At 44.5% G+C, this 22,844-nt stretch overlaps 1 protein-coding gene across 1 annotated transcript in view; it reads left to right on the plus strand.

Annotated features, from left to right (window-relative positions):
- nkain1 (sodium/potassium transporting ATPase interacting 1) overlaps window positions 1-22,844 on the plus strand; it is a 621,699-nt gene that overhangs the window by 109,041 nt on the left and 489,814 nt on the right. The gene's annotated exons all lie outside the window — the stretch shown is intronic.

Consider the following 22,844-nt stretch of genomic DNA (forward strand, 5'->3'; position numbering starts at 1 on the left):
TCTCCTCCCCTTGCACCCACAGTAATTGCATTTAACTCTCTTGTGAATCGAAACCTATCATCGATACACTTTGACGTTTAAAGAACTACCGCTCTGCTTATCTGGAAGGTCTGTTTTGTTTATTAGTTTTGAACTGACCTGCAAGAACCACTTTGCGGGGTAGTATCAGTTGTGTCCAACTGTTACGGTGAACTTTGCACTTCAGTCACCAGACTGTCTAAAGCCCACTGTAAGATCCAGTGTGTTCTCAACCTTGCTTTCAAATCCCTCCATGGCCTTGCCCCTCCCTATCTCTGTAACCTCCTCCAGCCCTATAACCCTCCAACATCCCTGCGCTCCTCCAATTCTGGCCTCTTGCGCATCCCCGAATCAGGTGTGATTCCCTGTCTATGCCAAATTAGATGGTTACAGCTGGGGACGTGGCAGGAGCACCAGAACTAGCCTCGATCAGGAGGTGTTTTTACAGCTGGTTGCAGGACCATTGACCCCTTGAAAGTGCGGTGTGTGGATGTCCAGTGAAGACCAGATGAAGTTCAGCTGTGATGCCCCCATAGTGGAAAAGCTCCCCGATATTTGTTGCCCATGATCATAGATCATAGAATGATGCAGCACAGAAGGAGGCTATTCTGCCCATCATGCCTGTGCCGGCTCTTTGAAAGAGATATCCAATTAGTCCTGATGTAAGAAAACTCACTAAGCACTTGGTTTGAGTGTAAAACAAGGCGTTAATCAACTGTTTCACAACCTTGGGATTCTAATTACATCACTAGTTCCTGGTTACAAAAACGTCCTGGGCAAGCTGGGCCCATGCCCGAGTATTTATACTCCTTGGACGGCGCCACCAGCTGGCCGCCCAGTGTTATTTCATGAGTCATTTCTTCATGAATGATAAGATTCAGGACAAGTCCCACTCCCCCCTGCTCTTTCCCCATTGCCCTGCAAATTTTTTCCCCTTCAAGTATTTATCCAATTCCCTTTTGAAAGTTACTATTGAACCTGCTTCCACTGCCCTTTCAGGCAGCACGTTCCAGATCATCATAACTCGCAGCATAAAAAAAAAATTCTCATCTCGCCTCTGGTTGTGTTGCCAATTACCTTAAAGGATGTTGTATGAAGAATGAGGAGAGGAAAGTGACTCTTGCTTAAAAAGTATTTAGTTTGGGTGAACAAAAGTTACATTTTCATGTAGGCCCTGGCCAACTTTACCAGAACACATTTCAGAAACTCCACAAACCAAGAGATTTGACTAATGTGTGTGGTACAATAGCGAGTGGGGTGCCACAGGGATCAGTGTTGGGGCCCCAACTATTTACAATCTACATTAATGACTTGGATGAAGGGACCGAGTGTAATGTAGCCAAGTTTGCGGATGATAGAAAGATGGGTGGGAAAGCAAGTTGTGCAGAGGACTCAAAGAATCTGCAAAGGGAGATAGACAGGCTAAGTGAGTGGGCACACATTGTGCAGATGGAGTATAATGTGGGAAAGTGCGAGGTTATCCACTTTGACAGGAAAAATAAAAAAGCAAATTTTTATTTAAATGGAGAGGGATTACAAAATGCTTCAGTTAGAGGGACCTGGGGGTCCTTGTACATGAAACACAAAAGGTTAGCATGCAGGTACAGCAAGTAATCAAAAAGGCAAATGGAACGTTGGCCTTTATTGCAAGGGGGTTGGAGTATAAAAGCAGGGAAGTCCTGCTACAACTGTACAGTGTATTGGTGAGACCACACCTGGAGTACTGCGTACAGTTTTGGTCTCCTTATTTAAGGAAGGATATACTTGCATTGGAGGCAGTTCAGAGATGATTCACTAGGTTAATTCCAGAGATGAGGGGGTTGACTTATGAGGAAAGGTTGAGCAGGCTGGGCCTATACTCATTGGAATTTAGAAGAATGAGAGGTGATCTTTTTGAAACATATAAGATACTGAGGGGGCTCGACAAGGTAGATGCAGAGAGGCTGTTTCCCCTCGTGGGGAAATCTAGAACTCGAGGGCATAGTTTCAGAATAGAGGGTTGCGCTTTTAGAACTGAGATGAGGAGGAATTTCTTCTCTCGAAGGGTCGTAAATCTGTGGAATTCTCTGCCCCAGAGAGCCGTGGAGGCTGGGTCATTAAATATATTTAAGGTGGAGATAGACAGATTTTTGCAAGATAAGGGAGTGAAGGGTTATGGGGAGCGGGCGGGGAAGTGGCTTTGAGCCCAAGGTCAGCCATGATCTTATTGAATGGTGGAACAGGCTCGAGGGGCCAAGTGGCCTATTCCTACTCCTATTTCTTATGAGAGCACTAACTTAGGTATTGTCACATTCTTTAAATCGCTACAATCAGCTGCTGAAAAACAAATGAAAAATGCTGGAAAAGCAAAACAAGTCAATCAGCAACTGAAAAGACAAAAGATGTTTTCGATCCAATCCCTCCTCTTCTGGTGAACGATTACACCCAAACCCTCTTTTCTCTTCACAGATGCTTTTACTGTTGATATTAGTACATTCTGATTAGTGTGAGAATAAGAACATAAGAAATAGGAGCAGGAGTCGGCCATTCAGCCCCTCGAGCCTGCTCCATCATTCAATAAGACCATGGCTGATCTTTTACATCAACTCCACTTTCCCGCCCGATCCCCATATCCCTTGATTCCCTTAGTGCCCAAAAATCTATCGATCTCAGTCTTGAATATACTCAACGACTGAGCCTCCACAGCCCTCTGGGGTAGAGAATTCCAAAGATTCATCACCATCTGAGTGAAGAAATTTCTCCTCATCTCGGTCCTAAATGGCCGATCCCTTATCCTGAGAATATGACCCCTAGTTGTAGACTCTACCCTCTCAAGAGGGGAAAAAGCCTCTCGGCATCTATCAGGTTAAGCCCTCTAAGAGTTTCATACATTTCAATGAGATCACCTCTCATTCATCTAACCTCCAGAGAATATAGACCCGTTTCACTCAATCTCTCCTCATAGGACAACCCTCTCATCCCAGATACCAATCTGGTGAACCTTCGTTGCATCCCATCTAAGGCAAGTATATCCTTCCTTGGATAAGGAGACCAAAACACTACACCGTATTCCAGGTGTGGTCTCACCAAAGCCCTAGATAATTGCAGCAAGACTTCCTTACTCTTGTACTCCAGCCCCTTTGCAATAAAGGCTAACGTACCATTTGCCTTCCTAATTGCTTGCTGTACCTGCATGTTAACTTTCTGTGATTTGTGTACAAGAACGCCCCTTGTCTACCCCCCTTGTCTACCCTATCAGTTAAACCCTCAAAAACTCAAATAGATTTGTCAAACATGATTTCCCTTCCATAAATCTGTGTTGACTCTGTCTAATCTTATGATTTTCTAAGTGCCCTGTTACCATAATAGATTTTTGCATTTTCCCTACTACTGATGTCAGGCTAACTGGCCTACAGTTCCCTGTTTTCTCTTTCCCTCCTTTCTTGAACGGCGGAGTTACATTTGCTACCTTCCAATCCACGGGGATGCTTTTTACTTCATGGTTGATTAGATTTTTAAACCTCAAGAAACCGTTTTGAGTCGATTTTTGAGGTCGATCAGTACAGTACCTCAAATCAGAATTACAAGGGCTGAAAGCAGGTGGCAACATGACACAATTGACATGAAAGGAAAGATCTGAATTTATTGCAAATTTCCTTGCACAATAATTGCCTAAAGAAGACATCAGCCTGGATAGTAAAAGAAAAACTGTAATCATAATCATCATAATCAACTTTATTGTCATTGTTAGTGCACAAGTGCAGTACAACGAAATGTAGGCTTGCGGCTCCCGAGAGTGTACATTTAGATTAAGACATTTAAACATTCAACATTCATTTGGCTTGTAATACATTAACATAAACATAACCATAATAAAATGCATTGGCAGATGTGCAGGCTTTAGAGTTTATTTGTGGAGTTCAGTAGGATGACAGCCCTGGGAAAGAAGCTGTTCCTAAATCTGGTCGTACGGGTGCGAATGCATCTGTAGCGTCTCCCAGATGGCAGGAGGGCGAACAGACTGTGGCTGGGGTGGGTAGGGTCTTTGATGATGGTCCGTGACCTCCGTAAACAGCGTTTCTGGTATATGTGCTCTATATCACCCAAGTGATCTTAACTGCCCTTAAGGTTACCATTGCCGATTTTACTATTAAAGAATTTATAAAATGGATAAATGATATAAGCTACATGGTTAATTATATTTCTTCCCAGCAATTAGGAGATATGATTGGTAAAGGATCTTTTTATGGTAACCAGTACTTTTTTCTTAATTTTATTCATTTAGGCAATCCCTTAACACATTTCCGTCCCTCTGGAACACCATGGTCCATGTGTTTCCTTGCACAGTGTCCGACACATTCGGGGCCCCTATCCTATCACTGACTCCTAAGTCCCAAATGCCGTTTGTGGGACCTTGCTGTACACAAATTGTGATTCCCTACATTACAACAGTGACTGCAATGCAAAATACTTCATCGGCCGTGAAGCGCTTTGGGACGTCCTGCGGGCATGAAAGCAGCAATATAAATTGAAATAAAAACAGAAAATGCTGGAAATACTCAGCAGATCAGGCAGCATCTGTGGAGAGAGAAACAGAGTTAACGGGCTCGATTTTGTCAATGGGGAGCTTTTGGAGGCGGGACTCCCACTTTTTGGGTTTTAGTCCTGCCTCCATCGACTTGTGGCCAACCCACGCTATTTTCCCTTGATTGACCATGTTAAGCCCGCCCAGCGGGCTCAGCAGGCCAATTAAGGGACACCTGGTTACTGGTGACGTCAGCGATTGACATTTCATCTGTCAAGAGCTTTTGACAGATGAAAAATCAGCGTTTGACAGCTCTGTGAAGCTGTCAAACACTGACAATCTGTCTTCTAACTTGAGTCCTTCTACTCAGACTCAGTTAGAGAGCTCTCCAGACCAGAAAGCAGAGGCTGCAGCTTTTGACAGTTCAGCGGCCATTCTGCTTTCTGTGCCGGTGAGCTGAGGGACTCCCGAGAACTGAAGGAAGGAAGCCTGCAGGAGAAAGTAAAGGTAAGTAAAACTTATTAAAACACTTTACACTTACCTCACACACTTACCTCTGCACACATGCACCCATCACTCACCTGCAAAACGGACATCTCGACCCCTCCAACCCCTGCAGACCGACGGCCCGCCTCGCTAACTTGGTGTGGTTCGGAGCCGTTGGACAGCCCACACTTCAGGGCTAAAAATAGGGATTAGGCAAAAAACTGCCTGCTAACTACCTGTTAATTGGCACTAATCCCCTTCCCGCCTCGGGGAGGCGGCTCCCAGCACAGGTCGGGTACCCGTCTCCTGGGGCATTGGCACGGAGGCAGGATGGGTTCCTGTCCCCCGATTCTGCAATTTTCCCGCCTCCAAACCCGCCTCCTCAGGGCTTGGAAAATCGAGCCCAACGTTTCAGGTCGATGACCCTTCGTCAGAATATAAATTGAAGTTTGTTCTTTCTTTAATATTAGCATTTGGCTGATAGCTTCAGTTGATGTCATTATGCCAGCATAGTGACAATAATCTGGAGACTAAATCTCAAGGTCAAGATTGAAATATTTTGGAATAAAACAGAAAATGCTGGAAAAACACACAGTGGGTCAGTCAGAATCTGAGAGAACGATAAGCTAACCTTTCTGCAGAAACTATATTAAGCTGTCTTTCTCTTTTAGACGCTGACTGACCTGTGTGTTTCTAGCATTTTTTGTTTTTATTTCAAATTTGCAGTGTCTGACGCATACTGGGACCGGAAATAGGAGATTTACTGCTTCCATGCTCCCCAGTTGGCAATTTCCACCTGTTCAAAATGAATCAGTGGCTGGGGAGTGTAGACTGAGAGAATTCCGGCCATAGTTTTAGAGTTGGGTTGTGGTAAATGCTGCAATACTTTACAAAGATCTGAATGATCAGCCAGTGATTGTCTCTCTTACACCCAGTACACAGCAAGGCAGGACACAACACTGCCTTGGACAGAAAACTATACAACCGATCACTAGACAATTGCCAAGTGACAAGGAAATTTCATACATAAAAAAATTAGCATATAGGATCATAGGAATTGCTAGATGGAATAAAACCACGGTCCATCAAGTTTGCTTTCTACCATCCTGGTAGCCGCATGATACAATGAAAATGAAGTTGTTGACTAATCATGGAAATCAATCTCTATCAATTAGACAGGCCTGGGCACGAGGCGAGGAAACCCCCAGTGGTAGAACACTTTGGGAACCATAGGTCCAAAGTCACCTGTTCCTCCTGAGCCTCTACGCTTAACACACGTCATATCTCAAATTAATCAAGATACTGCATCCCAAAATATCACGTCATGAAGAGATTTGGTTAAGCAATGAATGTGGAAGATCTTTACCTAGATGAAGGGGCAAGACCAACAGTCCGATTTGTTCAGCAAGTTGGCAGCCTTGGTATTAAGTGAACTGGGGTAATTATTTTTGTAAAACCTCTGATATTGTGGTTGGAGGAAGGAACTACAGAGGCTTGATGTAGGAAGTCTAAGTGGACTCTAACAAGTATTTAACTGAATGTTCAAAACAGGCTAAACAAATCTTGTGTGGAGGATGCTTTCTGGAAATATTTGAAGCCTTGGGGATGATTTAGCTTTTACTCATCTGCTGTTTGACATGACATCATTTGAAATATTAATATGCATTTCTAGCCAAAGTTTAGTGCACTCCGAAAGAATCCCCTAATGCTCAAAATTGAATCTGAGACTTGTCAGTTTCCCCAACACTGAGCATTAGACTGCCCAGTGTGGTAATCAGGCATTACAGCTGAGTCACGGGCCCTGTGGCCTGGGAAATGGAAAGATCGAACAAGGCTCCTGCTCTTGATCACTAACTGTATTGTTTTGTTTGTGGGTTCAATGACGAGACATTTATGAAAGAGAATGTCTTTTAATCTAAAGTCTGTTCAACTCTTTATACAGCATTTACAGGAGACAGCATGCTAGTGATGCATCTAGAACGAAACTGAAACTAAACTGAACTGCCTTGCTTGTCTCTGTCACATGCCCTCTGCTGGTCAGGCACAAGCAATCAATACATGCAAACATGCTGTTAAGGCATCATAATCGAACAGGCAAATACCATCTCTATTTGCTGATATCATTACACTAACCAGTTTAAAAATGCGTGCTTGTGGACATCTGGTGAGGACCGAACTGCTGGGATGGTCCCACAGAAAAGTAACCTGCCAATAGTCAGTGGCATTACAAAGAAGGGCAACGTGGGTGAGGCAACCTGGAGAGGGCCGACTCCACCGGTGAGACTCCATGGATCACCGTCCTCAGGAGGGGAGGTAAAATTGGCAAAAGAGACGAATAATACTGATTGCAAACTTGTGCCTTTGTCTAAATTTAGCTGGGATCAGCACTGAGGTGCTTTATTTAGTAAACTGATAGTTAGCTGTAGTGCAGACGCATGCGAGCTCATATATCAGATCAGAAGGACACGTTGAGACTTTATTTAGACACGGTGCTAAATGCTTTCTATTCTTGGAGCCCAGGTCCAACCAGACTTCCCCGATCCAGTTTCACAGGTCGTGTAGGAACATGAATTTAACATGTTATAGAAATTAATCACTTGTTCTAGCTTTGTTGAGCTTGTTGGTGGGATCTATAAAGTGGGATCATTGTTTTTTGTGGCATTGTCTTAAAGTGCTACAGGCAGGAGATCCAACAGTGGGGTCACCTTTTTACAGGGGAAACTTTTTGGCCTGGAATTTCCTCGGACCTGCTCCCGCTCCGTCCGTCGGGGGTTCCGTTGCACTTCTGGCAAAGTTAAGACGGCAGAACAGGAGCATCTCTGCTTTGGTAGCAAACTTAAATGTTGCTTCAAACTGAGCACTGATAGTTTGGCAAGAATTCTTAACTAAGGTCAACATTCCTCCCATCAAAAAACATCGTTCCTCTCGCTGCTGTTTGTGCGATCTTGCTGTGTGCAAAACGGCTGCCACATTTGTTGTTCCTACTAATGGTTACTGCACTTCTAAGTCATTGCATGTGAAGTGCTTTGAGGTGCAGCCCCATCACTTACACTGACCAGGCTTATCACAGGCAGCCATCCATAATCGGACAAATGGCGCTAACCACTTGTCATCACCATAGCAGTTAATTACAAAGGAGTGTTCAGCATGCCGGCTATTTAGGGTCGTTCAGAACTTAGCGATTTAAAAGCGCCGATGATTTCAGGCAAAGTCAGGTCTTCAGGTAGCTTCAGTCAGCGGTGTGCACTGTTAACAATTACAGGAGGTGGTTGGAAAGTGGGAGACTTCAGCCAGCCTTGGGACCTCGGCATTCTATGTGACCCTGAGCTGAGCTTCCAACCCCATATCCTCTCCATCACCAAGACCGTTCACTTCCACCTCCCTAACATTGCTAGTCTCCACCCCTGCCTCAGCCCATCTGCTGCTGAAACCCTGATCGGTGCATTTGTTACCTCCAGACTTGCCTATTCCAATGCTCTCCTGGCCAGCTTCACACCTACCGCCCTCTGTAAAATTGAGCTCATCCTAAGCTCTGCTGCCTGTATCTTAACTCACACCAAGTCCTGTGCTCGCTGACCTACATTGGCTCCCGGTCTGGCAATGCTGTGATTTTAAAATTACAATTTTTGTGTTCAAATCCCTCCATGGCCTCGTCTCTTCCTATCTCTACCTCCTCCAGCCCTACAACCCTCCGAGATCGCTGCACTCCTCCAAATCTAGCCTCATCCTCGATTTCCACAACTCCACCATTGGTGGCTGTGCTTTCAGTTGCCTAGGGCCTAAGCTCTGGAATTCCCCCCCTAAACCTCTCCGCCTCTCTACCTCTCTTTCCTCCTTTAAGACACTCCTTAAAACCTACCTCTTAGGCCAAGCTTTCCTGTCCTAATATCGCTTTATGTGGTTTGGTGTTAATTTTTATTTGCTAATGCTCCTGTGAAGCGCCTTGGGATGTTTTACTATGCTAAAGGCCACCAGGTCTAGATTTTGCTGGAGTGGTGCATCTCACGGTATGCCCTGTTAGACTTGTTCATGCATGTTTAAAATTTTACATTAAAAAAAATCTCCAACAACAATTCACAACTTGAAGGAACGAGACTCCACACTTGTGATTGTTCACTTTCTGGGCCAGAGAGGTTGATTGTGCAGTCATTAACAATTATCACATTGTTACAAAGGTACTTGCGCTGCTAATTACTAGACTTAACTTTCTGTGGCCAGTTTAATGGGCAATTAATGTGCAAATGCAGCAATCTCATGAAAATCTCAGGGCGGCTAAGCGGGAGATGCCGTTTTGCAAATCGTCCAGAATCTTGTGCTTTGCAGTTCACTGGGTATCTCTTCCTTGCCACAGGATGCTGGATGATTTGTGCATGGTGTGCATCAGTCAGATGCCATTATTTGTTTTCAGCCAAATCTGGGCCAATATAAATACAAGTTGTTATTTGATTGTTACAACCGCTATTACCATCTACCGCATATAGTTGGCAATGCGTTAGCATGTATTTCTGAGGTAGTTGATAAGTGCTGTAAAAAAAAAAAATAATAATTCTCTTATCTGAATTCGACACCTGATTTATCAAACTTTGCAATTGGTGGTCATGTAAATTGATATGGAATTCGCACTTGGATATGTAGCCTGCAATGGCTTATAAACTGTTACACTGCATAAAGAGGTTAGTTCAACAAATATTTGATCTAAATCTATATTTTTGAGGTGGGAAGGGCTTTCAGAAAATCATGGTGGGGTGAAAGATATCCTTTGTGTGTTATGTGTAATAAAACTCTGAACCTGTTCAAAAAGATCGGGTTTACAATTTCATTACACCTCGCAGACACTAAATCCCCTCTCCCCGTACTTAATAAACTGTTTTTGATCCATGGTAATATCTCAGATTATATGGAGCTGATCATGTCTGCTTGGTGATGTCATCGCTGTGCGACACTAATTGCCATCCATTTTGGGAAAAATCTTGAACCCACCAAATCCACTTCTAAATGTAGGATTGTATGCCAATGCTGTGACTCACTGATAGCACTCTCGCCTTGGAGTTAGAAGGGTGAGTGTTCAATCCCCACTCCAGAGACTTGAACAATAATCCAGACTATCCATCCCAGTGCAGTACTTGAGGGAGTGCTGCATTGTCGGAGGTCCTGCCTTTGGGATGAGACATTAAACCGAGGCCCCGTCAGGTGGCTGTCAAAGATCCCAGGGCACCATTTGAAGAACAGGTGGGTAGTCCTGGCCAATATTTATTTTCTCAACCAACATCACTGCAACAGATTACCTGGTCATTTATCTCATTGATGTATGTGGGACCTTACTGTGTGCAAATTGGTAGGTAAACCTGGACCTCCAACAAACTGGGATCTGTGTCCTTGAAGATTGCCCAGTAGGAGTGGGGGCTAAGGAGTCTGAGGGGGGTCATTATTATCGTGCGTTTGGAGTGGTCCCACGATAGCTGATTGGGGATAGCTGTTCATGATCGGCTTCCTTGTGCCACCTTCCATCAGGTAACCTCGGAGGCTGTTTAACCTCCATTTATACTTCCATTTAACATTCAGAGTTCTATTACAGACATAGTACAGCAATGACTAGTTTTCATTAAAGGAAGAGGCAGCCTGGTGAATGCCACAATAGTTATGCAAATGAGAGACTGTAATTTAAAAAAAACTAAATCTCACATTGCAGAGAACAAAAATCTCAGGTAGGAGTTTCTCCGCTGTTTCAGTATCACCGCTGAGATTTTCATGAATATGCAAATTAACGCAGATTCTGGACCTTTTAATAATAGTTGGCTCTGACCATATTGTGAATTCATCGGTTCCTCTGTACTCTAAGGGGGAAGGAAAGCGTGAAGCAGCCATTCATTGATTAACTGCACAATGGTCTCCGCGCCGTACTGGGTTCTTAATGAGGCTTCCTTCTCAGTGTATGCAGATGGCATTTGGGACAAAGCAAAGCCTTCTTTAATATGTGTCAGCTGTGGCTCAGTGGGTAGCACACTTGCCTCTGAGTTAGAAGGTTGTGGGTTCAAATCCCACTCCAGGGGCTGACACTCCCAGTGCAGTGCTGAGGGAGTGTTGCATTGTCGGAGGTGCTGTCTTTCAGATGAGACGTTAAACTGAGGCCCTGTCTGCTCTCTCAGGGGACGTAAAAGATCCCATGGTACTATTTCGAAGAAGAGCAGGAGAGTTATCCCTGGTGTCCTGGCCAATATTTCTCCCTCTACCAACATAACAAAAACAGATTATCTGGTTATTTTCACATTGCTGTTTGCGGGAGCTTACTGTTTGCAATATTGACTGCCGCGTTTCCCACATTACAACAGTCAAAAGCACTTGGAGACCTCCGGTGGTCCTGAAAGGTGCTATATAAATGCAAGTCTTTCTTCTGTCGGAGTGAATCTCCAGGTACAGCAGCTCTGAGGGAAAGCTGCTTTGTACACGAGGCAGACCCTCTCTCTGTCCCGTGGACTGGCTGTGATAGCTGAACGCTGTTGTGTTGGGGGAACCGCAACCTGACATAAAAACACATCGTGCCCTGGAATCTCCCGCTGAAGGGAGGTCACGGTGCCCGTTTTATGCCAGGATTACTAATTTTGTTTTTTTGCATGTTGGGGGGGGCGGGATTGTGCCCATTATTCTCGCGTCGAGCAAATTGCCAATATAGCAGTCGGCTGATGGAACAGCGACTTCAATCCAAAGCGTGCACGGAGGTCAGACTGTGCACTCGGAACACAGCTCACAGAATGCAGCTAATGAAAGGGCGGGACCGTATCCTCGGGGGAAACATCGGCAAGTGGTCACAAACGAGAAGCACCTGCTGCCTGGTCGGATCTGCGCTTTTAAAAGACATTTTCACGGGATGATGAGCATTGTTTAAAGCAGCAAACGGGAACATTTGAAAGTACTGCGAGGCTGTCTCCATATCCGATGATTCTAGGTCAGGCACATCGCCACAGTGGCTGGTGAATCGGCCTCATTTGGCATTATCCAACCCATGGGAATCCGCTCCAAACTAAATATCGGAAGCAATTTGATTTGAGCCGGTTCGGGCAAATAAGGGGAAAGGATGCATATTTTGGAATGACTAGCTGGCTGGCTGAAAGACAGAAAGCCCAGAGTAGGGATATAATCGTAATCAACTTTATTGTCATTGTTAGTGCACAAGTGCAGTACAACGAAATGTAGGCTTGCGCTCCCGAGAGTGTACAAAAGCAAAATACTGCGGATGCTGGAAAGCTGAAATAAAAACAGAAAGTGTTGGAAATACTCAGCAGGTCAGGCAGCATCTGTGGGAGAGAGAAACAGAGTTAACGTTTCAGCACGGTGGCATAGTGGTTAGCACTGTTGCCTCACAGCGCCAGGGACCCGGGTTCGAATCCGGCCTCGGGCGACTGTCTGTGTGGAGTTTGCACATTCTCCCCGTGTTTGCGTGGGTTTCCTCCGGGTGCTCCGGTTTCCTCCCACAGTCCAAAGATGTGCGGGTTAGGTTGATTGGCTATGATAAATTGACCCTTAGTGTTAGGGGGATTAAATACGTGGGGTTACGGGGATAGGGTGGGCTATGTGTTGGTGTAGGGGTTACGGGGATCGGGTGGGATATGTGTCGGTGCAGGCTCGATGGGCCGAAATGGCCTCTATTTGCACTGTGGGGTTTCTGTGATTTCTGTGATTGACAGCAACAAATTACAACAAGACTTACACCTAAAGTATGGCCATATATAATTGGCAAATTAATTTCAACATAGATAAATGTGAAGTATTACATTTTGGTAAGAAAAATAAGGAGGCCACATATTACTTAGAAAATAAGAATCTAAATGGGGTAGAGGAGCAAAGGGTTCTCTGGGAGTACAAATACACAAATCACTAAAACTTGCGATGTAGGTCAATAAGACCATAACAAAAGCAAACCAAGCACTAGGGTTTATTTCTCGAGAGATAGAATTGAAAAGTAGAGAAGTTATGTTAAACTTGTATCGAACCTTGAACACTTGGAGTACTGTGTACAGTCCTGGTCGCCATATTATAACAAGGATGTAGAGGCACTGGAGAGGGTGCAAAAAAGATTTACAAGGATGATATCAGAACTGCGAGGTTATGCCCATCAGGAAAGGATGAACAGGCTGGGTCTCTTTTCTCTTGAAAAGAGAAGGTTTAGGGGTGACCTAATCGAGGTCTTTAAAATTATGAAAGGTTTTGATAGAGTGGATACAGGGAGAGTGTTTCCACTTGTGGGGAAGAGCATAACTAGAGGCCATCAATATAAGATAGTCACCAAGAAATCCAATAGGGAATTCAGAAGAAACCTCTTAACCCAGAGAGTGGTGAGAATGTGGAACTCACTATCACAAGGAGTAGTTGAGGCAAACAGTATAGATGCATTTAAGGGGAAGCTAGATAAACATATGAGGAAGAAAGGAATAGAGGGTGCTGATAGTTAGATGAGGAAAGATAGGAGGCGGCTCTAGTGGAGCATAAACACGGCATGGGCTGGTCGGGCTGAATGGACTGTTTCTGTGCTGTATATCCCATGTAATACACATTTTGCCCTGATTTTATGATTCAGTTGACTTCCTTTTATGAAATGGGAAATTGTGTGTGTGTGAGTGTGTGTGTAGACCATAACTTGCCAGTTCTTGCACATACACTCCGATATTGTACATTGTGTAGATGAGCACCATGATAGTATTAGTCTGTGTGTATCTACAGTCACTGCCTGGCTGAGGCGAGTGCCTAATCTGTTCATAATTCTTAAAGCTTCCTCAGCAGAGATTATTGTCCAAGAGATATCCAAAGAGAATAGTATCTCTTGTGGTCTGACTGGTTTTCTCTCAGGTTTTCCTTTTCCTTGATGATCTTGCGAGACACTCCCCCTCATTTAATTGGCTTCTATTTTTGAAGTCATGGGGTTGAAGTAACAGGAATTAACTGGTCCTCTACCTGGTGGTGCTTTTTGTCTCCATCCTCTTCTCATTTCTATGAAATGCTCTTCTTTTCCTAAACAAAAGCATTATTTTTAATAGAATTTCTTTTTGAAATGGGAAATCTGGATAAGTCTACAGAATAATATACTGCCTTGTTAGGCTGGTAGAAACAGATTCAATAGCAGCTTTCAAAAGGGAATTAGATAAATACTTGAAGGAGAAAAAATTGCTGGGATATGGGGAAAGAGCGGGAGGGGTAGTGGGACTAACTGGATTGCTCTTCGAAAGAGCCGGCGCAGACTCAATGGGCCGAATGGCCTCTTTCTGTGCTGTACCATTCTGTGATTCTATAATAAAAAATCTGGCTGCCTCCATCTTTCTGGTTCCTTTCAAAAGCAACTCTGATCAATGAATTAGGGAACTAGAACTGAGCAGATATAATGGAACCTCCATTATCCACTACAATGGAGGGGATCCCTCTGGTGTACAATGGGACCTCCATTATCCGCTACAATGGAGGGGATCCCTCTGGTGTATAATGGGAGTTGGCACAGAGTACCCAGTCTCCGATGCCTGGCCTTGCACGCATGATCCAACAGTCCCATAGGCACCAGAATGAAGACTAGTACCAAACAAGTAACAGAAGAAACACTGGGGGCTGTGCAATGAAACGATCTCTCCTACAAGGCTTGGCCCAGAAACTTCATTGCACATCGTTCTTAAACTATTTTATTAAAGCAGTAAGTTAAATTATGATGCTTGTGTATAATAGTTCATGGGCATGGGTTTGTTTTTAAGAGTTTATTTAAATGAGATTTTTTCCTAAAATATTTTAACTAATTGGGGTAAAATAAAATTTGACAAAAGTGTGTATATGTAATAATGTGTGTGTGTGTGTGTGTGTGGATGTATACGTAATATAGATAAATAAGAGTTTCCCCGGTCTTGCTCAAAGTTGTTTTCCAATGGAGATGCATCGCCTGTGGGACAGGACTTCTGCCAGACATGGAGAGGCCTGTGACTTTGGCCACATTTCCTGCCCTGGGGTAATTCCCATGCAGGAGGCAGACTCCCTGGTCTTTCTCGGGGGGAATCACGCCCGACTGGGGTCAGAGGGGGAGCTGCCAGCAGGAACTTTTATTTGTGTGTGGATATATTTTCTGACGGGGTCTGTTTTTTTGTGCTCTGAAGGCATCTTCTTCCATCGAGTCCCCAAAGCCCCCTTCAGCAAACTTGGAACAGCAAGGCCCTAACTGGTAGCCCCTACATCCAGCGTTCAGACAGATGCAAACAGCCACAAATGCGGTTGAGGCTGTAATTCCCTTCACTTAAATTGAACTTGTGTTTTAGGTACACCCTCTGGGAGATCAGCAAGTTTCTTCCTGCAAGTGACCCAGATCCACTGACAGGTTAGTGGGGGTCAGTCCTAAAATCAGAACCAGTGCATCTTCTCATTGTGTTTGTTGTAACAGGCCGAGGGGGATTACAGCGCCACCTCTGGAGCAAGTAAGAACAACCGGTAATATTGTTACCCCATTGATTCCGACAGGGTTGCCAACTCAAGGATTTTAATGCATCTATGTGGAAAAACTCTGAACATTGCAAATACCAAAGTTTTCCCTAAATTGAGTGTCTGCAAAATCCCCCATCTGCAAGCAGTTAGTAAGTCATTGACAGAGTGAGGGATCTCAGTCTCGAGGAGAAGACTCCAAACAATGTAATTTATACACTCCCCATACAATTTATCAGCTCGGCTCCCTCAATCACCTTTTGCCACTTTGTGCTGCCCCTTCATAACACTAGCATCAACATGTTACTACCTTCTTAATAGCTGTGACAGGATATAATTGCTAACAAAAAAGCTGTGCCCCCTTCCCTTCCCTCTTTTATATTTTTATCAGCATATCAGTTTGACACATATGCAGCCTGTAAAACTATAATTGGTTATGAAACTACTTCAATGACTAATAATTAATAATACAGTAAATCCTCGCTGAGGCACTAAAAGTTCCCATCAAAGCTAGTGTGTTGAGGTCCGTGGTTTGCTGAAGACAGCTTCAGTTGTCAGGTGTAAAATTGTACTGCTGTGAAGTCTATGCCTTATTTAAACAGGGAAAGTGGTGAAGGCATTAAATTCCTGCAAACATTCTGTCTGGCATTTGCTTGGTGCATCGATGGACAACAGATGGATCCATCTGGCAGATGTCCTCTGCCCACCCTATCTTCTATGCTTCTACCTATTTTCTATGTTTCTATTTCATTAAATATATTCAAGAAGGAGTTGGATATATTTCTTAAGGCTAAAGGGATCAAGGGATATGGGGAGAAAGCAGGGACCGGGTACTGAATTTGGATGATCAGCCATGATCTCATTAAATGGCGGAGCAGGCTCGAGGGGCCGAATGGCCTACTCCTGCTCCTATCTTCTATGTTTCTATCTCTGTAACCCTATCCAGCCGTACAACCTTCGGAGATCTCTGCGTGCCTCCAATTTTGGCCTCTTGCGCATTCCCGATTTTAATCGCTCCACCATTGGTGGCCGTGCCTTCTGCCACTTGGGCCCTAAGCTCTGGAATTCCCTCCCTAAACTTCTCCACCTCTTTTTTTTAAAGACGCTCCATAAAACCAGCCTCTTTGACTAAGCTTTTGGTCATCTGTCCTAAATATCTCCTTGCGTGGCTTGATGTCAAGTTTTGTTTGCTAACACTCCTGTGAAGCCCCTTGGGACGTTTTACTATGTTAAAGGCGCTGTATAACTGTGGCTCAGTTGGTAGCACACTCGCCTCTGAGTCAGAAGGTTGTGGGTTCAAGTCCCACTCCAGAGACTTGAGCACATAAAGCTAGGCTGACACTCCCAGTGCCAGTGCTGAGGGAGTGCTGCAATGTCGGAGGTGCTGTCTTTCAGATGAGATGTTAAACCGAGGCCCCGTCTGCTCTTTCAGGTGGACGTAAAAGATCCCATGGCACTGTCTCAAAGAAGAGCAGGGGAGTTATCCCCGGTGTCATAGTGGTTAGCACTGTTGCCTCACAGCGCCAGGGACCCGGGTTCAAATCCGGCCTCGGGTGACTGTCTGTGTGGAGTTTGCACATTCTCCCCGTGTTTGCGTGGGTTTCCTCCGGGTGCTCCGGTTTCCTCCCACAGTCCAAAGATGTGCGGGTTAGGTTGATTGGCCATGATAAAAAAAAATTGACCCTTAGTGTTAGGGGGGATTAAATACGTGGGGTTACGGGGTTACGGGGATAGGGCTTGGGTGGGATGGCTGTCGGTGTAGGGACTGGGTGCTAGGGTGTGGATGATCAGCCATGATCTCGTTGAATGGCGGAGCAGGCTCGAAGGGCCGAATGGCCTACTCCTGCTCCTAACTTCTATGTTTCTATGTGTCTGTAATGATCAGTAACCTGTCATTCTAGAATGGTACACTAGGTGGAGCTGTATGTTGCTGTATGTTTAGCTGTATGTATATAAGAGTGGGCTACCCATGATGCACTAGGCTACCCACAAGGCAGTAGTCAAGATGGATGCTGTACAAGTCCACATGGCATGAATAAAGTGACTAGCTCAAGCTAGCTGTTCATAATGAAAATGACTAGTTATTAATGAACATAACAGTGTCCTGGCCGATATTTATCCCTGAACCAACATCACAAAAACAGATGATTTGGTCATTATCACATTGCTGTTTGTGGGGCCTTGTTGTGCGCTGCCGCGTTTCCTACATTACAACAGTGACTCCACTTCAAAAGTACTTCATTGGCTGTAAAGCACTTTGAGACGTCCAGTGGTCATGAAAGGCGCTATATAAATGCAAGTCTTTCTTTCTTTTCATAAATACAAGTTTTTGTTACATACTGCCCAGCACATCAAAGAGCACAATCATGCAGCATGGGTGCATAACTCCCATCCATGCAACCCTTACCCGCTTCAAGACAATTTGCTCTCCTGTCGCTACGAGCAATCTAGCTGCACCCTGAAATTGTAAGTCAGTCAAGGGGAAAATATAGCTGTGGAGAGATGTCAGAACACAATCAGACATTTTTTTTTCTGTGGATCTCGAGTTTGAATGCAACCCTTGAAATGTTTGCATTGTAGAACAAGAGGATTTTTATAGCAAGCTAGAAAGAAAAAAAATGGCTATTTTCTTTCTTTTCCTGTATTTTGTTTCAAGGTGAAAGGATGCCTACTAATGGGGAGCAGAGTGGTCTTCCGCTCCTTGCAGCCTGTGTCGACATCAAACTTTCCCAGTTCAGGTGTTGCGTGGGCTTGATGCAAGAGTAAATTTGGCTCCAGGTGCGGGGCCTTGCTCAAAGGGAGCATGGATCATGAACTGGGCGTAGGATGTCGGAGCCTGCCCAATTTGCAGGCCTCCCTGTTGATCGCTGATGTAAAATTAGTCAACAACAGTTCAGGAATGCCGTGAATTGGCGTGGCGACCTCTGCACCTAATTCTCCAATCTCTGCAGGGTTGCCAGGAATTAAAGATTGATCTCCTGGACGCTGCTGCGAGCAACACCCGGGAAAGAAATCATAAAGGCATTCAAAAAACGTGTATTTTTTTCTATTTTCTTCGAACACTTGTTTAATAGTTATCAGAATATTGGATATTCACTGGGAGGGGTGGTTGGAGGTGGGAGGTCATGTGATGAAACCTCCAGAATAACAACAGAAAACGATGGAAAAACTCAGCAGGCCAGGCAGCATCCATGGAGAGAGAAACAGAGTTAACGTTTCAGGTCGATGACCTTTCGTCAGAACTGGAAAAAAGCAGGAAATGGAAAGCAAGTTTAGGGGCTGGGAAAAGGGGGAGGGGGATGAAAGAACAAAAGAGAAGGTCAGTGATAGGATAGAAAGCCGGAGAGATTGAGAGACATTGAGAGACATTAAGAGATATTCAAGGCAAGAGGAGATGGTAATGGGACAGGTTAAGGAACAAAGGATGGTTCTAGATGAAGTGTAAATTGCGCTGGCAGAATGAGGGACAGCTGCCATGTGGGAGGGAAGAAAAAAAGGCCAAACAAAAAGTGTGGATAAAAAAAAAAAGAATATATGATAGGGCCCGAGGTTATGATCTGAAATTGTTGAACTCGATGTTGAGTCCGGAAGGCTGTAAAGTACCTAATCGGAAGATGAGGTGCTGTTCCTCGAGCTTACGCTGAGCTTCCGTGGAACAATGCAAGAGCCCGAGGACGGTGAGGTCAGAGTGGGAGTGGAGCGGTGAATTAAAATGACAGGCGACCGGAAGCTCGGGGTCCCCCTTACGGACTGAACGGAGGTGTTCCACAAAGCGGTCACCCAATCTGCGTTTGGTCTCCCCAATGTAGAGGAGACCACATCGTGAGCAGCGAATACAGTATACTAGATTGCAAGAAGTACAAGTAAATTGCTGTTTCACCTGGAGTTGGCAACCCTAGATCTGTGCTCTACTCCAGCTGCTTAAAACTGGAAGCTGTGTAAGGTCAATGGTTCATCGGCCCTTGTGCCAATTTACTTCAGCCCAAGCCATTAAAACATTGGGGCAAAATATCTTTCCCAGTCTGAAGATGAGCATTGTAAAATCAGGCAGGAACCTTTCACTCAGTCCTTTGTTGCTGTTCCGTGGTGGGGGGGGATAAAAAAAAACATCTCTTGTCGATCAATTTTTATTTTTTCTGTTCTTTGTGAAACATTACACGTCTTTAGAACACTAGAAATACCCTGAAATTATATAACATTCTGCTCACTGATGAAGAAATCCAGTGTTTGAGTGCTTGTGGACATCGCAACACCCAAACTGGAAGCTTGTTAGCGAGCAGGCATCCTTTTTTTAATCAGATTTGAGCGGCCACACTGACAAAAAAAAATCTTTCTTCTTGTCGACCAGTTTTCTTTTATCGTGAAAACCATTGCCTCCTTTTTTTTCCCTGTCTGTAACGGGGCTCTCGCCTCGGAATATCAAAGCCCTGAGCGAAAACAGCTGAATTGGAACGTCTTTTCTGGGTTACACATTATCCTAATTATTAAACGTCTCGCCAGATATTCTACAGGGAATACAGCCTTGACAGGTCCAAGTGCCACAACAATTTCCATAGTAACCAGCTGACATCTACCATCCAGCACAGTGACAGCCAACACAGAGGCACGCGGGATCACTGCAGGACCTGATTTCTTGATTACAGAAATATGTTATGGTGAAAATGAAGCCGATGAATAAAACAAGATGAATAAAACATGAGCTTGTTTATTGCCGCAGGACTTCGACACCAGCAGCGAGATGGACTCGCTTCTGAATAGATTTGCTAGTTTGCGCAAGTAATTCAAAGAAATGGGTGAGGTCAGAGGCATCCTGTTCTAGGCTTTGTTGTGTCTTTAGTAAAAAAAAATCTAAGTGTTACTGGGCTGTGTATGTGTGTGTATACTAGTGTAACTACAGGTAGTGTTAAGACAACAACAACTTGCATTTATATAGCGCCTATAACGTAGTAAAACGTTCCCAAGGTGCTTCACAGGAGGGATTATCAAACTAAATTTGACACCGAGACACATAAGGAGATATTAGGACAGGTGACTAAAATGCTTGGTCCATGACCATGTCCAGGCTTTAAGGGGCACCTTAAAGGAGTGGAGAGAGAGGTGGAGAGTTTTAGGGCGGGAATTCCAGAGCTTGGGGCCCAGGCAGCTGAAGGCATGGTGCAGTCTGCAGAAGTGGTGGTTAGAAGCTGGGGAGGTGATAATGGAACCAAGGTACACAGATGTAATTGTGTCCCAATTTTAAAGCCATACATTCTGTCCTTTTAACTATTTTCCATTAGAGATTCTTGTGCTCGCATTTCTCATGACAACTGCCACAGTCAATTTATCATGCTGTAATTCGACCCTCCAACCACTGGTGGTGCTGCTACGCCTCCACTGTTGTCTCCACAGGCGGCACATTTTTTGTTTAAAAACAAATAAAATAATAATTATAATTTTAAATGTGGTAAGTGGGGTGATGTGGGGATTCAGGATCACAAGACATTGAAAGCAGCACCTCAAGTGGATAAGTCCATAAAAAAGCTAATGGAATATGAAGTTTCATGGCAAGAGTTTTAGCAGTATAAAAGTTGAGATGTAACCGTGGATCTATATGAAGTAAGACCACATTTGGAGGACTGTGTGCAGTTTTGGGCTCCATGCTATAGGAAGGATGTTGAGGCAATAGAAAGGGCATTCTGCGCATTCACTGAAATGTTGGCTTGTCTAAGGAAATACAAATATGCGAAAAGACTTGAAAAATTGGAGCTGTTTTCATTAAAACAGAGGAGAATAAGCGTAATTTGATAGGAGATGTACAAATATTATGAAGGGATGGGCAGAATATACAGAAACAGACTGCTTCCAGTGGCTTGAGAAGACTAGAACAAGGGGACAGAGGTGTAAGATTTGTGACCGATTTAGGACAGAGAGCGGGAGAAACCTTTTTACACATAAGGCTGTGAGGCTGTGGAATGCACTTGTGGATTTAGTGATTGAAACCAGAGACCATGTCAACATTTAAGAATAGGTTAGATAGGTGGGTGAAGGAATGGGGAGTAAAGTGGTATGGGAACAGAGCAAGCACACGGGTAGGGCTATTGCTCATGTGGAGGATAAACACTAACCTAGAACTTACAGCACAGAAACAGGCCATTCGGCCCAACTGGTCTGTGGTGTTTATGCTCCACACGAGCCTCCACCCATCCCTCCTCTTCTAACCCTATCAGCATAGCCTTCTATTCTTTTCTCCCTCGTGTTATCCTCTTAAATGCATAAAACAAACACCGATGCCCACAGCTGCCGTATCCATTGCACACTAATTTACGTGCTTTATATCATACCCATACTATACTTCATCTTGCACTATCAACATAGCACTGCATTCCTACACTTTGCTGTGACCCCTGCCCCCCCCCCCACTTCCGTGCAATCCTTTGCCCCAGGATGCCATGCTCCGGACTGCATTCCTTCGAGGTGTTCTCGCACTCACCGGCATTAAATACTGAAACCCGGTTAGTGAGTGCCACACTCCCGGAGGATTCCTGCACTGCCTGCCTCTTCCTACCCTGCCGGATGGCCACCCACTTACTGCCCTGAGCTCTCTGTGGCTGTGTGATCCAGGAAATTCTCAGCCTCCCCTATGATGCAGCATAAGTTCAGCTCTGTGTGAACTGCACGTTAAAGTGCCCAGGTTGTCTGCTGAACCCCTGTCCCCCACCCGCCAGGCATTTCATAGACTCATTTCTTAGTGTTTTTAATGTTAGGAGATCATGAGCGTGAGCATTTCTCTCTCGATGTTTTAACAAAATTTAGTCAGGCGAGTGTGGAGCTCTGTGCATGTGCAGAGCTATCTCTGTCACTAACAGTGCAAACCACAAGCAGCAGTATACCTCGGGTCTGCTGACTGTATTACAGATTCCAGATGCTATAACTGCAACCAGTTTTATACCACGGGCGGCAGGTTGAAAAATCTACCCCATTGTCTTCAGATATTTCTGCTCATGCGTGGGTGTGAGGAACTAACAGAGCAATTTGGTACTTCATGAAGAGTTTAGAGTACAATATTTACACTAACTAGACTCTAGCAGATAACTGATTAAAGCAGAACAGTACCACAGGGGTTAGCAGTGCCACTGGAAAGTAATTGCCTTTGTTGTGCTGCACAGAAGTTTGTGTCTTAATAGACCGGTTGCTGAATATTGAGTTGGATATAGAGCCCAGGAGACCAGCACATGAACACAGCAAAACTCACTGGGGACTGTGTTGAAGGAGCACTGTTGCCACTAAAACGTCATTGATATAGTTTCCTTTGTTTGTATGCCAGTACATGGCACAATGACTCAACGGTGCAGTGTTGCTAGCACACTGGCTGTGCTTGGTGACAACAAAATGATGTGCTGCAGTTGTGTCACTGCCC

Source organism: Somniosus microcephalus, chromosome 20 (assembly GCF_052327205.1).
Source record: "Somniosus microcephalus isolate GS21.2 chromosome 20, FLI_Smic_1.0, whole genome shotgun sequence".
Lineage (NCBI taxonomy): Eukaryota > Metazoa > Chordata > Chondrichthyes > Squaliformes > Somniosidae > Somniosus > Somniosus microcephalus.